At 36.7% G+C, this 14,042-nt stretch overlaps 1 long non-coding RNA gene across 1 annotated transcript; it reads right to left on the reverse strand.

Annotated features, from left to right (window-relative positions):
- Positions 1–9,849: 9,849 nt before the first annotated feature.
- Positions 9,850–13,603, reverse strand: LOC124405649. The gene is made up of 3 exons (XR_006929130.1): positions 13,592–13,603; positions 11,822–11,824; positions 9,850–9,916 (listed from the first exon to the last, which is right to left on the reverse strand). It is a non-coding gene; the product is annotated as an uncharacterized LOC124405649 (long non-coding RNA).
- Between the last annotated feature and the right edge of the window lie 439 nt (positions 13,604–14,042).

The raw sequence follows: 14,042 nt of genomic DNA on the forward strand, positions 1-14,042 counted from the left end.
TTTATCAAAAAAATAGACTCAAGCCGGTGAGGGTGAGGTAAAAAGATCTGACAATTCGAAGAATGGACCTTATTATAGAAAATATTAAGGTTTTATAGACTGATATGATATTCTTGATTGTGTTGTTGAACCAGAAACGTTCGTGAATATCCTACACCCTGAATATATTATTATTCTATTGACGATAAATATAGAATATTGTGTAACAAGTGCGGAAAGTAAGCGATTTCCGACTAGTGTCAAGTTTGTAGCATGAGCCAAGGCGAGCGCTGTAAACATACTAGGCAGATATTGTTTATCAGTATGTTTAACAGACAGTTCGATGTGAAAAGCAAACGAATGTAATATAATAATTTAGATCCATGACGTCACTGGTGATGCCTGAAGTCCGCATGTAAAATCAAGTCATCGGAAAGCGTGCATGCGTTAAAAAAACCGTAGTGTAGAAAATTGAGAATTTACCGCACTGTTCAGAAATGAGGAAAAATCTAACTTTCCAAACATGCGCTGCAAAAATAGTTTTTCATAGTTTTTTATACAAATTACTGCTTCAGTCAAACCCAAATTGACAAAAGTCCGTTACAACAAATAAAAATTTCGATCTCTATTTCCTGCGTTAAGCTCACATATTTTTTCAAAAGGTATCCAGCAGTTTTCAGTTGTACAATTGTTACACAGCGGACGAAATCTACCTGAAAATTAACTGTAATTATGATCGTATAAACTTGGAGCAAATTAAACTTTCCATCGGCAACCGCCTCGCAGTGCGGAAATTAGTCGAAGCTTGTGGGCGTACCAACGTTCGGTTTTTGCAAAAAGATGTGGGGCGGCTAGCAGTTGAACAGTTATAGTGATGGTGCAGCTTGGAGCGATTAATGGTAATGAGGAGGAAAACGGGCAAACGCCATTTGAATACATGCATATTCCGATCGCCAGCGAAGCAAACCGTTCGAAAAGTACAGTGTGGGAAATGTACCAATTCCTACCCACCATGGGCATGGATATCTCTGCTAGATATTGATAGTTCCCTGCGGTCTTGATTTCCCTCCAGTTTGTTTTCCCCTTTCAATCTTTACTCCAGGTGAAAAAAGTTCTGTTTAATACGTACACTTGCATGGTTGGCTCCAGAGACTTGATGCCTGTTTTCGTTTGGAAATATGCGTTACCCAACTTATAAAAGAAGTAGGAAAAGAAGGCCTCGGTGAACCAGGATTTACTCCAGGTTCCGGTAGCACTCAGGAATGGAGATCCTGAACGGTACTAGCGCAGAAGTGACTGTCTGATTTCCCAGAGCAATTTTGCCAAAAACTTATGCAGTTAACCTCTAGAATGTTTTAGATACGTGCCTCGAGTGCGCAAATTTTGCGCCATGCTTGTTTGACGATTCATAGCGTTTCCGACGCTCGTCAATGCCGGAGCGTCATTCTAGTTGGCGAATTTTAATTTGCTTGATTATTTTGCGAGAGATAAATGTAGGTACGAAAAAACGGCGAGTGCGAAAAGGAGGGTGGAAATTAAATCACATCGAAACGGCACGTAGCGTGCTGCAAAATTAGACCAACTTAACTCTCGGTAAAATAATGATCGAATGAATAAATACGGAGATTTAACGAGACACTCGCTTAACGCGTTTGTTGATTTGATGAATATTCGCTCGAATTAACCTCGGGTTGGCTCGAATTTAGGGGATCGATTGAACAAATTAGCGGACGATGGATATAATACCTCGGTACATACGTTGAATTTAATCCGTCCTACATATACTGCATGGACTCACGCTGTTGGGAATAATTACTACGAATTAATTTATCATTTACTGCTAGGTTATATTTAGGTACGTAGATATTCGATATCTACCCAATATTCTTGGGCTGATCGATAATCATACGAAATTTTTCAAACCAGAAACACAAAAACAGAGAAACTGAGAAACTTGATATAAATTGATGGAAGGAAATGAGATTTCCTTACCGAGTATGTGTAAGGAAGATTATATACTGTAAAGTGTAAGGGATGAAAAAGTACAGTCCCAGGGTGGGTTGATTTCTACGTAGACTTTAAATACGTGGTTTTACGGGCTTCGAAGTTGGATTCAACGTCTGATCCCGGATCACAAGAAGAATTGAATTATCTTTAATGAAGTAACTGCTGACCGACATTCTGTGGACTCACAGATTTCTATATTTGAATCTTGTCAGGATGTCAAGAGCACACCGACGAGTAACCGGTAGCTATAGATACTGAGTCGAGGATGCAGGTCTTATCTCGAAATGAACGTCGTTTGCCAACGGATCCGATAATACCTGCAGCTGCATCAAGGGCACATAGCGTGGAGTTGCGATCGAATAAAGAAATCCGGAGACCGAGTAGTAAGGTTGAAATTGGTTCTCGGGTCGAGAGGATGGCGGCGGCAGGAACTCTTAATGTGATCGCGATTGTGCAGGTCCGCATGAGAGATCGGCTGCGGCAAAATTCGAATATTCATATTGGACCTGAGCCTGGAGCATTAATCTCATGATATACACTTTTTTCTCTTTTGCAATAAAAGCTACGAGTTGAGAGAAAGAAGGAAATAAGAAATCATACATTTTTCAGTAAAGTAAACTCGTGAAGAAACTGGTATGGCTGCTGCGTGTAGATCCTGCACGCGTTATACACGCTGTATTCAAAGAAAAGAAACTTTTCGAAGTTACGGTACACAGTGAAAAGAATAATGTACATTACTGTATACTTTTAATTCAGAAGGAATTATTATACTTCTTTCCAAGAGTTGCTCCGAACTTTCCAAGAGTTATTCAAGTTGGGGGAGGCAGGTCGTCACCCACTTTGAAATAAGACCAGCTCGTCTCCAAGGTACGCGTATGCGTACGTGTATTATTCATAGCACACATCGTACCGTATTCCTTCAAAGTTGGATGGTCTTGTCGAAGGTTTAACATACAGGCACGTGATATTAGAACTTTACTCTGCACTTGAGACCATATCAATATTCATTTAAATGTCACAAGTAGAAAGAGGCTACGTTTATGATCTATAGAAAATTGAAACATCGATCGATTGGCAACCTGAACATTTGGCAGCAGTGGCGAATTCAATCGGTCATTAATATCAAGTAAAAAACGATTATTAGCCAAGTGTGACTTGGAAATTTTCAAATTGTCACACATAAGCATTGCTAGTAGCTGAAAAACCTTTCGAGTAACTTTAAAAGCATTCCAAAACGGCGCGCAAGCATCAACAAAACATCATCAAATAAGACTTTGAATTTCTGATCAAGAGATTTCAGAATTTCTAAACTCACAAAACTCCTTCCTTAACTTTATTCTTACTTTACTAAATTCACTGTCTCACTGCGCGACAAATCAGCAAGAGGAAAGATTTAGATCACACTGAACAGCGTGTCATCACTTGACCGTACCTCAATTCTAGCAAAACAATATTGTTTATGTTTTCCGATCCTGGAACATGACGTCTTGCAGAAGTTATAAAATCATGGACACCATAGACCAATCGTTTTTCCCCATATCGAATTCTAAATTCAGAAGTGATATGCTGTCGTCATACACGATGTTACAGCAGGATACGCATCACGTGCATAGTCGTTTGAACCATAAAGGTCATATTGAAGGGTTAACGTTCTCAGAAGCCTTCAAAAGTTCACCATGTCAAAACTAAACTGCGTTTACTTATACCTCATGGGCATAACTAACCGATCACATGGACGTGGTTTGACAACCATCGTCTCACTTAACCAGACCTTATGGCTTCTTCAGAGTTTGTAATGATTTGTAAATTTTGCAAATAGTTTAGCTGCTTAACAAGTTTGGCATCTTTAATGATATCGGAAGTTTTAGCAACAGCTTATCACTGTTCGTGAAAAATTTGCTATAAACATAATTGCAATCAAATAATACAAATGAGCAAAATTAAGTTCATGGAACAAATTGTGGATAATTAGTTTTTATCAACCGTAATTTGATGTGTAAAATTTCTTTTTTTCTTTATTACGATTTAAAAATTTCGAAACAATAACAGAAACGTCAAACCCCTGCGAATTTCGAATGAACCCCAATATTTCTATGATAAGTTTCGTGAAACCCAAGGGAAATACTTAGTTTCCCTCGTAATGCAATTGGCATGGTGTAGACAGTAATGGAGCAGTTTTCTTGAAGGAATTCAGATGCTATGAGCTATCGCAGAAGGGCAGCGTATGATACAGAGGCTGTTGATCGGACTGCCGGGAAGTTTGAAGTGGGTATGCATACATATGCGAAGGGAGGCAGTCAGGTAAGTATATGAGCTTGTTATAAACTACCCAGTTGGCTCGCACATGTGATGTGGAACACGGCCTCGGTTTTCATGAGAGCTCGCAGTTTGCTTTCAATAAATTTCTGAGGTCAGGGAGGTCTCTGCGGACGAAGAAGGGGGCGAGACAGACTTATAGCCTTCCTCAATCGATATCATTCTCTACTTCAAGTTTCAATTTGTTTGAAACGAATCGTTGAAGAGCTACCCACGATGTAGAGATTTATCAAATTCACATTCCAGCTACAGACTCCGACTGATATGTGGTCTCCGAAATCTCTCTGGATGCCGAAAATTTATCATACCCTCAAACTTTTACCCAACGTATATACGAGGTGAGATACTGCCGTGGATTTTTTACCCACGTACTTACTACCAACGTGGATCGACGAAAATAAATCGGTATTTCTTTGAATTACATCGTCTGAACATATAGAAATAAGAAAAATAATTTATACTCGAGGAATTACAGGCGGTTTCATCCAGTACTAATTGCTGGTACCAGTGGACATTGGGTTGCATTAGTATATGGTGGTATTCTTGAATACAAGCTGAACCGTTAAAAAATTAAGCTTATCTAAATAAAAAACAGCCAGTGAATACACCACTTCCTGTAAGGTTTCAAAATGTTTGTAGCTTTGCGTAAAATTGAGTGATATTTTTTTCGAATTTTGAAACGTGGCCTGAAAGTTTAAGGTTTAGCGGATTGATTGTAACATTGAAATGAAAAGGGTAGTTTTTGGAGTTGAGAGTCCGATGATATCTACATTGAAGTAACAATAAAATTTTGACGTCAGTAGAAACCACGAGAAATTCTCCAAAAAATGTTCATTGAACTCTTCTCTCCTTGAAATTTAAACCATCAAAGCAAGGTACTTTTATTGAAGAACTTTACAAAAACTGGGTGCTTCTCACAAATATTTTATGAGCTTGAATTGACTCGTTATGAGTAGGTACTGCGAGTCCAAGTGACACACTCAACTTTAAACTTAATATTACGGTTCACAAATGTTATGAAATTGGATTTGTGCTTTCGTTTGTTGGGCAGTTGACCCTTCTAGTTCACAGTAGTACACAAGCCACATCCCCCCCTCTAAAAAAAAAGTCATTAAGCAAACTCAAAGGCAAATCGGAGCATCATTTTTTCCCCTTTTGTTGCCCAAGTATATTTAAAATAATGTAAATTATGTCGTGTGCTTAACCTAATTTTCTAAAAACCTTTTTTTCATTGGTGATAAAGGTTCTCATCTCATAAATAAAATCTATGGATTTTATTGAATTATTTTACCACTGAAGTCCTGAATCATCAAGTTCAACCTTAAAAATAAATATCCTTTTTCAATTACACTATGCCGAACTATTTTTTTAATGAAATTACTATAACTAACAAGTGCAGTATCAAAATTTTTCAGAAAAATATTGAAAATTAAAAAAGTTGTGAATTATAGAGTGGGAATCGGTTTTTTTCTCGGAAAAAAAATTTCTTGAATTTCAATAAGAACATATTTTTCATTGCTCAAATTGTGTTTCTAAATTTTTTCTATTGTACCTGGTCAATCAGATTCTTGATTTCATCCTTCCCTAGATTACGACACGTCTATATTTTCGTTTTCCTTTTTTTCTTGCTTCTAAAAAATTTTGAAATTCTTAATCTAAACACCTCTGGCTCTCTGGCTAGGGTTAATTTCGTTAAGCTTTCGAGTGTCCATTGCAGTGTCGGAATGGCTAGATTCAACTCGACCGAACAGAATTTGAATCTATAAATAAAACTGATGCGGTAGACACGTAAAACCTCTCAATCCATCGAAAGTTACTTGTGGACTGTCCAACCAAAATAGTAGAATATTGACGGATTTGACGTTATGCATTTATCATATTTTTATACATATATTATATTATTATAGTCGTCTTATAAATCATGCTGGAGTGAATAAAACATGATATATAATCGGAGAAGGTTCCCACCTCTTGACATTTCACGGATATTCAACTGCGACTTCTTTTTAGAACTCCGCAATTGTTACAAACTAATGTTTACAATTTTTTAAGCTGATCGAACAGTTTTGTACTATTTATGGTCACATCATCCATTGTATACAACATATATATTACAATTGATATGGCTACAAATTGATCAATTAATGGATACATATGGTACTAAAGTAGCCAACATAAAAATAAAATTACCGTTGTATAAATTAATTTAAAACTAGCAGATTCGTTTTACAGAAACGGCTAAATTTTTTTCAACCTCAATTTCTTTTCATGAAAATTGTACTGTCGATCAAGTAATTCCTAATAAATATACTATCGGATCTACCTAACTTTAACAGCAAACTGCACCAATCCTCCATTTTTACAGAGATTGTAGTGAATACGGTAGCAATTTTGTTTCCGGTGCAACATCGATATTTTGCATTGATAAAATTTGTTTATCGCCTGCATTTATATCAGTATGAATTCCATGCTTTAGCTTGTTGAAAGATTACCAAGGAATAATAAAAGCATTCTTTTGACGTGGGCAGGATATTGCAGGGATAGAAGCTAAAGAATCTTTTATATTTACTTTGTATGCTTCTCTGTTGTACTCACCAATATCACGTGCATTACACACGGCATAAATATTGCATAAATTTTTTATGATTTTAAAAGAAAAATTTTAATTCTATCCCAGACTGTGATTTAGAATCTCATACATGAAATTCGAATGTCAACAATAATGAACGGCGTAAATTTCGGATGAGTAATTATCAATTAGACAAAAGTTAATTTTGATTTAACGAAAGCCTCATTAAAGTGTGCTGAAATTCCATGCAACAGTCATGCGAATAAGTAAATCCAATTCAACAAACCAACTTTTTTAACTAACAATAATCCTGGTCATTATCGAACACAGCTAAATTCCAACAGAGGCTACTTTATTAGCTTCACGGACCTCGAGTTAGCCAGTCGTGAAATATTTCTCACATTGAGTAACTTGTTGAGTCCCTATAAGCCAGCACAACTATACAAAAGGATAATCCTTTGTTTTACACACAAGCCATTCAGCTTGGAATCCACTTATTTATCCACTGGGACTGGCGGCCATAACACGATCCGTGTAAAGGATACCGAAGATACCATAACCAAGTAATTTCCTGCGTAGTAAGTATACATATAGATATAAAAGCGAATTCGAGACGGGACCGATACTCAATTATCGATATTCCATCGATGACGCGCCAATTTTTTTACTTTCACGCGTCACCAACGCCGTTTAGAATAATTAGATCATCTGCGGCGTGTGATCTCCTTTGCTGGCGGTAACGAGCGGTTTAGCCCAGTATTTACTCGATCTCGTGTGTCACTGGAGTCATTGATTAGAACGTGTGTACCAAGTTTGGGTCGAATTACTGTCGGTTGCGCGGCTAGGAAATCATTCCTCGTTCCACTATGAAATTTTACACTCTTTTGTCAACCCAGTTTGTGGTACATGCCCAGCCTTCTCCTCAACGCAAAAGAAAAAAAATGAATAATTTTCCGTGCAGAAAGTAACCTTTTCTAGGACAGTCGTGTGTTGCTATGAATCTGTATGCACTGAGTTCCAAAAAGATCACTTTTAAGTCCTGAGAAATGAAAGTAGTCTTTTCTGTACTCCACGCATGCGCAGATGCAAACAGATCTGATATTACGCTACCCTAACCTCAATTTCTTGCTTCATGAAAAAGCGCGTAATGTATGTTATTCACAATATTCATCTTCGAAATCATTCTTGAGTATTTTGAAAAACGGATGTATGTGTGTATGTAAATTTTTCACATTGAATAAAAGTTTTAATGAGCTTTACAACTCATTTTTACTTCCAGTTCAGTAACAGTGAACGTTTGAAGTTTTACGAAATTCTTAACCTCTGCATTCTGCAAGATAATTCATGAAACTTTGAAATACAAATTTCTGACATCAGAATATATTTTTAGGACCTTGTTCATAATTTTTAATTACATGAGTCAGTGCACAGAATTTTTGTAAGCAAGATAGTACCTAGTAAAGAACGAAATAGAGAAATACGATTTTCTGACTTTGAAATATGTTTTTATGCATGTTATGTACATATTCAAATAACAGGTCATGAAAAAAAAATTGACATACATCTCTACTGTACCTAATTTCTATGATTTTTGCCATCATCACCCATATTGTTAAGTACACTGTAACGTGGCATCTTAGAATCACCCCTCGTAAGGACACAAAACTGCAGGAAACTCTCGTAAAACGCGTCCTTGATGGGGTACTCCACGAGAACTCGATACAAACTAGGCAATAACCACCAGTAACTAACACTTTTCTTTGTAAAGCTAACAGGGTACCAGAACGACTGCGATCAGGATTACCGAGGGATCAACACCATTCCTCGATCCACTACCATTTCCAGCTCCCAACGAATTCATCTACCGAAGATCTAAATGACTAACCTCTGGTACTACTTCGACTGCCAGCTTTCTCGGATGTTGTAAGGACGACATTAAGGTGCTTATAAAGACTCGTTGTACACCTCGAAAACGCGGGGATGCAAAACTCCTATACCGCTCAAGCGATCAGAGTGAAACTTGGGCAATTAATGCCTTATTTTGGCAAAAAGTGGAGCGTCTTCTTACTTTTTCAAAATTTTGAAAAAAAATGTACAGTTTGGTTACCACCGACAGAAATTGGCCAAGTTTTGACAGTTGCACTGAATGGATCGAACTGTCCGGTATGATGCCACTCGGCGGTGATGAAACACACATTTTGAGCCCAGTTCCATGAGATTTGATGGTGAGATGACGAAATGGCAGCTGATCTGGTTTTCGATTACGAAGAACACCAAAATCTCATTTTGGCGACATTTGTTACCGACCTTTCACGCATGCCGGCAATTTTTTACCGACATTACACGCATACATTACCAGCATGCGCGTAATGTCGGTAACAAATGTCGCCAAAATGAGATTTCGGTGTTCTCCGTAATCGAAAACCAGATCAGCTGCTATTTCGTCATTTCACCATCAAATCTTAATCAGTAAAGACCATAATCATTGTGAGTCATGGTCTACGAACATTGAGTTGCTGTAAGTCGTCGAGTTGGTGTCAACCATGAAATCGCGAGCAGCATCTAGCGGTAACCGTCAAAAACGCGTGACCAAGTTGTAACCGATATTCGCCACAGAGGGAAGACCTAAATATGGTGGGGAACCAATGGCCAATCAAACGGAAGAAGAATCACCCGACGACAACGGCGAGATCGGTTATTCTACACTCAACCCGCTAAGAGATAGCTTCGCTAATAATCCGCTCTCGTTGACTTAGATTTTCTTCAGCTAATTTTCCTTTTCCTTCTTGCTTACCGCTATCGTACTATCGTTATATCGTTTGTTCTATCAGTACCGTTTATCTTTTACCCTTTATCGTTTTTACTACCCTTATAGCTTCTTCCTTTTAGCTACAAATTCTATTACCTTTATTCCTTCTTGCTTTTCTGTGCTATCGTTAAGTTTTCTTTAAATTAAAATCAGTGCTTGGTTGCCTGACATCACCAGATAAGGTAAGGCTTCTGCTTTTATCGTACTGTTACGAAGTTGCTCATAATTTCTATTTTCTCGTATATTAATTATCGTTTCTGGCTGCCTCGAGTGATGCCAGTTTCTTTGTGAATCATGGTCCACGGCTTTGTATTACTGTAAGTCGTCGTATGACTGTATGATTTCGTTGGATAATTAATTTCGTAAAAATTATCATTTGACTGACTTTGTAGCTACCGAATAAATATCTTTTGTATTTCTGATTTCTCTAATTTTCTTGTAATTTTATGCTAGAACTGCTTCTGTAATCTCTATCGACTTTTGCTACCGCCATCTTTCTTTTCTTTTAATTTTCTGTGCTTGTATCGCTTATTGTATTTGACTGCCTTTGTATCGTACTACATATTATATTTCATTTGCTTTTGTGCATGATTTTATATCGTAAATCAAGTTCTTGAAGTTTAAACGAGCGTAGATTAAGCCGCTAAATACTATCGTACCTTTCTATCGCCTACTGCTAATTTTGCAGTGCTGTTATTAACTGTTATATTTTTTATGTTTTTTCATAATATCGTATTTCTCTCTTATTTTAAGTTTTGCTTATTGTAATCCGGGTTATTTAGTGTATTTCCTCATCTTCCGAACCCTTCTCTAAATCTCTCACTTTAATATTTTCACAATCTCTCATTAATTATAATTAATAATTTCCTTGTTAGTTTACCTCGTGTTTTTACTGTCGTACAAATTACTCTCGTAAATTGTCCTCTGCGATTGATTGTGAATAATATTTTACTATTTCTAGTTATATCTAGTTATTATTACCGTATCTTATCTTTTCTTTTTGTCTGGAAATTAACGCTGGAGTATTTGATGCCCAACGAATATCTTTTATTAACGTTTATTAGAGTACAAGATAATTAGAGAATTGCGCCAAAGTGTGAGCGGTAAGTCCTCAGCTGAGGCTAACAGAAAGTTAGCGTTACAACACAAACGAACAACAAAAAGCAAAGCTTTTTATCCGGACTGCTTTTTTCAACTCTATTTGAGGCCTGATCGGAATATTCATATTCATTCGACTTGGCAATTTTTTCTCAACTCTCAACAATTGTATAACAACTAATTTATGTCACTTCTCAGTCGTCAAAATATGATTTTTCATCGGATGCTCATTCTAATCGACTAAAACGTTTCACAGTTCCAAATATTGAAAAATCGATTATATTACAAAACCAATACATTGTTATTTTTTCATTGAAACCACTTTTTTCACGCTGACAAATCTAACCAGTATTGGAAAATCTAATTGATTATACACTGATCTAGAACAAAGAAGTAGCAAAATAAATTAAAATGAGAAAAATAAGATCAATTAATAAAGTCGTGTCGGTTTGGAGGGGGGAGATCGTACAGAGATCGACGGAATATTTGTTCTATTAGTGTAATCATTTTTCAACACAGTTAGTGTGACAGTTACAGAATTCTGGAGTAATAAGTTTTGCAAGTTGTTTGTATCGAGAAGGAAGTCAAAACGGTGTTGTAAGTTGCAAGTTGGGGAAATTACATTTTCTGCTCTCTGATTAAAAATTGCTTATGCAAAAGAAATCATATTATGATAATAATGATCAAAGTGAAATAAAATTAAATTAAAAACGCTTCATACACGCGGATAGAAACAAGCCAGGAGGCTGGCGAGGAGAGGAACGAAAGCTTTTTTTAATACTGTGATCGTAACTGTGATTTCGTTTTATCGATCGGAACGTAGCCAAATTTTATACCATTCTGCGAGCCCTTGGGGCTTCCAGCGCAGCGTTTTGGAATTAATTTGTCGTTCGCAAGGCGGAGTACGTACTAAACGTTACACGTAATAGGTATGTACAGATTCCCAACGTCTGCTATGACAAATCGATTTTCAAAGCCTACGAAGTGTGCGGAAAATGCCCCATTTCTTAACAGTGCGGTAAAATGACATTGCGCGTGCGCACTTTCTAGTGACTTAATTTTAACTGCTATAAAATGTACGGCTATGTTGTTATATTAGTAAAAGTTATCGATCTACGGCCAGTCATGCTTCTCAAATTCATAGTACATTGAAATTTTTGCGACAAAATGAGCACAGCCTTAAATTTGGTCGAAATCCTGGTGAAAAAAATTCGTCATTTCTCTGTTGTTTGTCTGAAAATTTTTGAAAATCGGTAGATGGAAAAAAAGAGTATTTAAGATTTCAGAATTCTGAAAATAATAATAAAATTGCAACCATCCAAAGTATTGTTTTGGGTTTCTTAGCGTCCATTCTCGTCAGTGCCCTTTGATTCGAGGCAAGGTGGAAGGAGCAATAAATGAGATGGAGAAGGTTAAATTGAATGCATCGACGATTTATTAAACTAGCGAGTGTAAATGTGTAAACTAAATGGATTTTGCAATAGATGAAATTGGCATTTGAAATTACAAGTTGAGTTGGTTGGATCTAGGAATAAAAGTTGATTGGACGAACGTTGGAATTGAAGTGTACTTAATGAAGGGTGGATTAGAATTGGCCACTGTAAAAGAAACTGGAGAAAGGTGAAAATACCCGCTATTGGTGCAAATTTTGGGAATTACTTGGTTTCCGAAAAACGCTTGCAACAGATTCTTTGAAGCTGCATATGATTCTCTGCTGGAAGCAGCCTCTCTGAATATCTCTGCTTGCCGGTGCAGCAAAGGAATCTGTTTCAGCCAAGTTTTCTATAGAATATTCCTTGAATCAAAATTTTCTAACCTTTGATATTCGAATTAATAAATAATACAAAAAATTTTACTTTAAAACATGATTCATACTCTATAATTTCAATTTTCAAAAATCAAGTCCATCTTCCAAATGTATTTTCATAGAAAAAATTGTTTTTCAACAAGTTGCTCAAATTCTTGAACATGATATCCTCTGTCGCAGATGTTATAATATTTCAAACTCAGTATACATAGAAATTTCCGAAACCTTATGTCATGTATATATCTACGTTTGAGTTCAAATTACATAGCAATGTATTGTACTGGTCAAAGTTCCGAATTTGAAAGTTCAAAAACCGCCGATTTCCAAATTATTTGGTGGTGAAATTTAAAGCGAAAAAATCAATCATATACGAAACAAACAACAGATTAAAGCAGAGTTTTCAACAAAGATTTTCAGAGAAATATTTTTTCACTAGAGAAATCAAACTGGAAGTTAGTTTCTCGTGGTAAAGTGCCTAAAGAAATTTTCAATTATTGTGCCGAGTACAGTTCATGCATGGGGCAATTGGGGAAGCCATTTTCCATCTTTGAGAACGTGCTCTGTATTTTGAAATATTTTATTTGCCAGTTACTCACATTGACTTAACATGAATTTGTCGGTAGACTCTCTGAAACATTGAAAAGGTGTCAAATTGAAGTTTTTTTCCATTGTGACTTATGCCACATAAGCGCCACATAAGTCTTAACCATAAGAATAAAAATCAGACTGCTGGTCTTGGCGACACACATTGGTGTCTTGAAGTACTAACTTCGACCACTTTTTATCCTTTTTAAACTTTATTTACAGCCATATTATATGCGATAAATGCTCATCTCTACCGTTCGACTTGTTCTCCATCTCTTCGAGTCACATTTTTACCAGCAGCGACGAATATAGAGAGATAACTATTCTCACGATAAAACAATCACTTGACTTCACATGCACAATGTATATATATCACATTTTTTGCACCATTTTTCTTACTACCTACAAGTGATCCGTAAACTCTTATTCTATTCGTTCCACATTATAGGCAGCAACTGTGAAACTGAGCAAAGGTGGTAGTCCACCTCACCGGTGAAGTGAGAGGTATTTGCAAAGCCAGGTATATTTGCAAAGGCAATCTCTGCTCTGCGAGCACAGAACCGACCTGTTGTTTCGACCCTTACCAGCTCTTGGTTTTCATCTGCGGTTTAGTGATTAACTACAAAGGTTTAAAACGATACCGCAAGCGCAGATCTTCGTATGGGTTGTTCGAACAGCTCCAGCGTAGAACGAAATTATTTTCGCGAAACACGATGCATCTTTCCTCGACGGGTTTCTGTAACAACCACATTCCCAGACACGTGGATATTCTCCAGATTCTTTTACTCGAAATTTTATAGAATATAATAGATCTAATTGCACGCGATTTTGCCAGGTTTTCAGACGATCATGATCATCAGGTTTTCTTAGAA

This window comes from Diprion similis, chromosome 4 (genome assembly GCF_021155765.1).
Source record: "Diprion similis isolate iyDipSimi1 chromosome 4, iyDipSimi1.1, whole genome shotgun sequence".
NCBI classification, from domain to species: domain Eukaryota; kingdom Metazoa; phylum Arthropoda; class Insecta; order Hymenoptera; family Diprionidae; genus Diprion; species Diprion similis.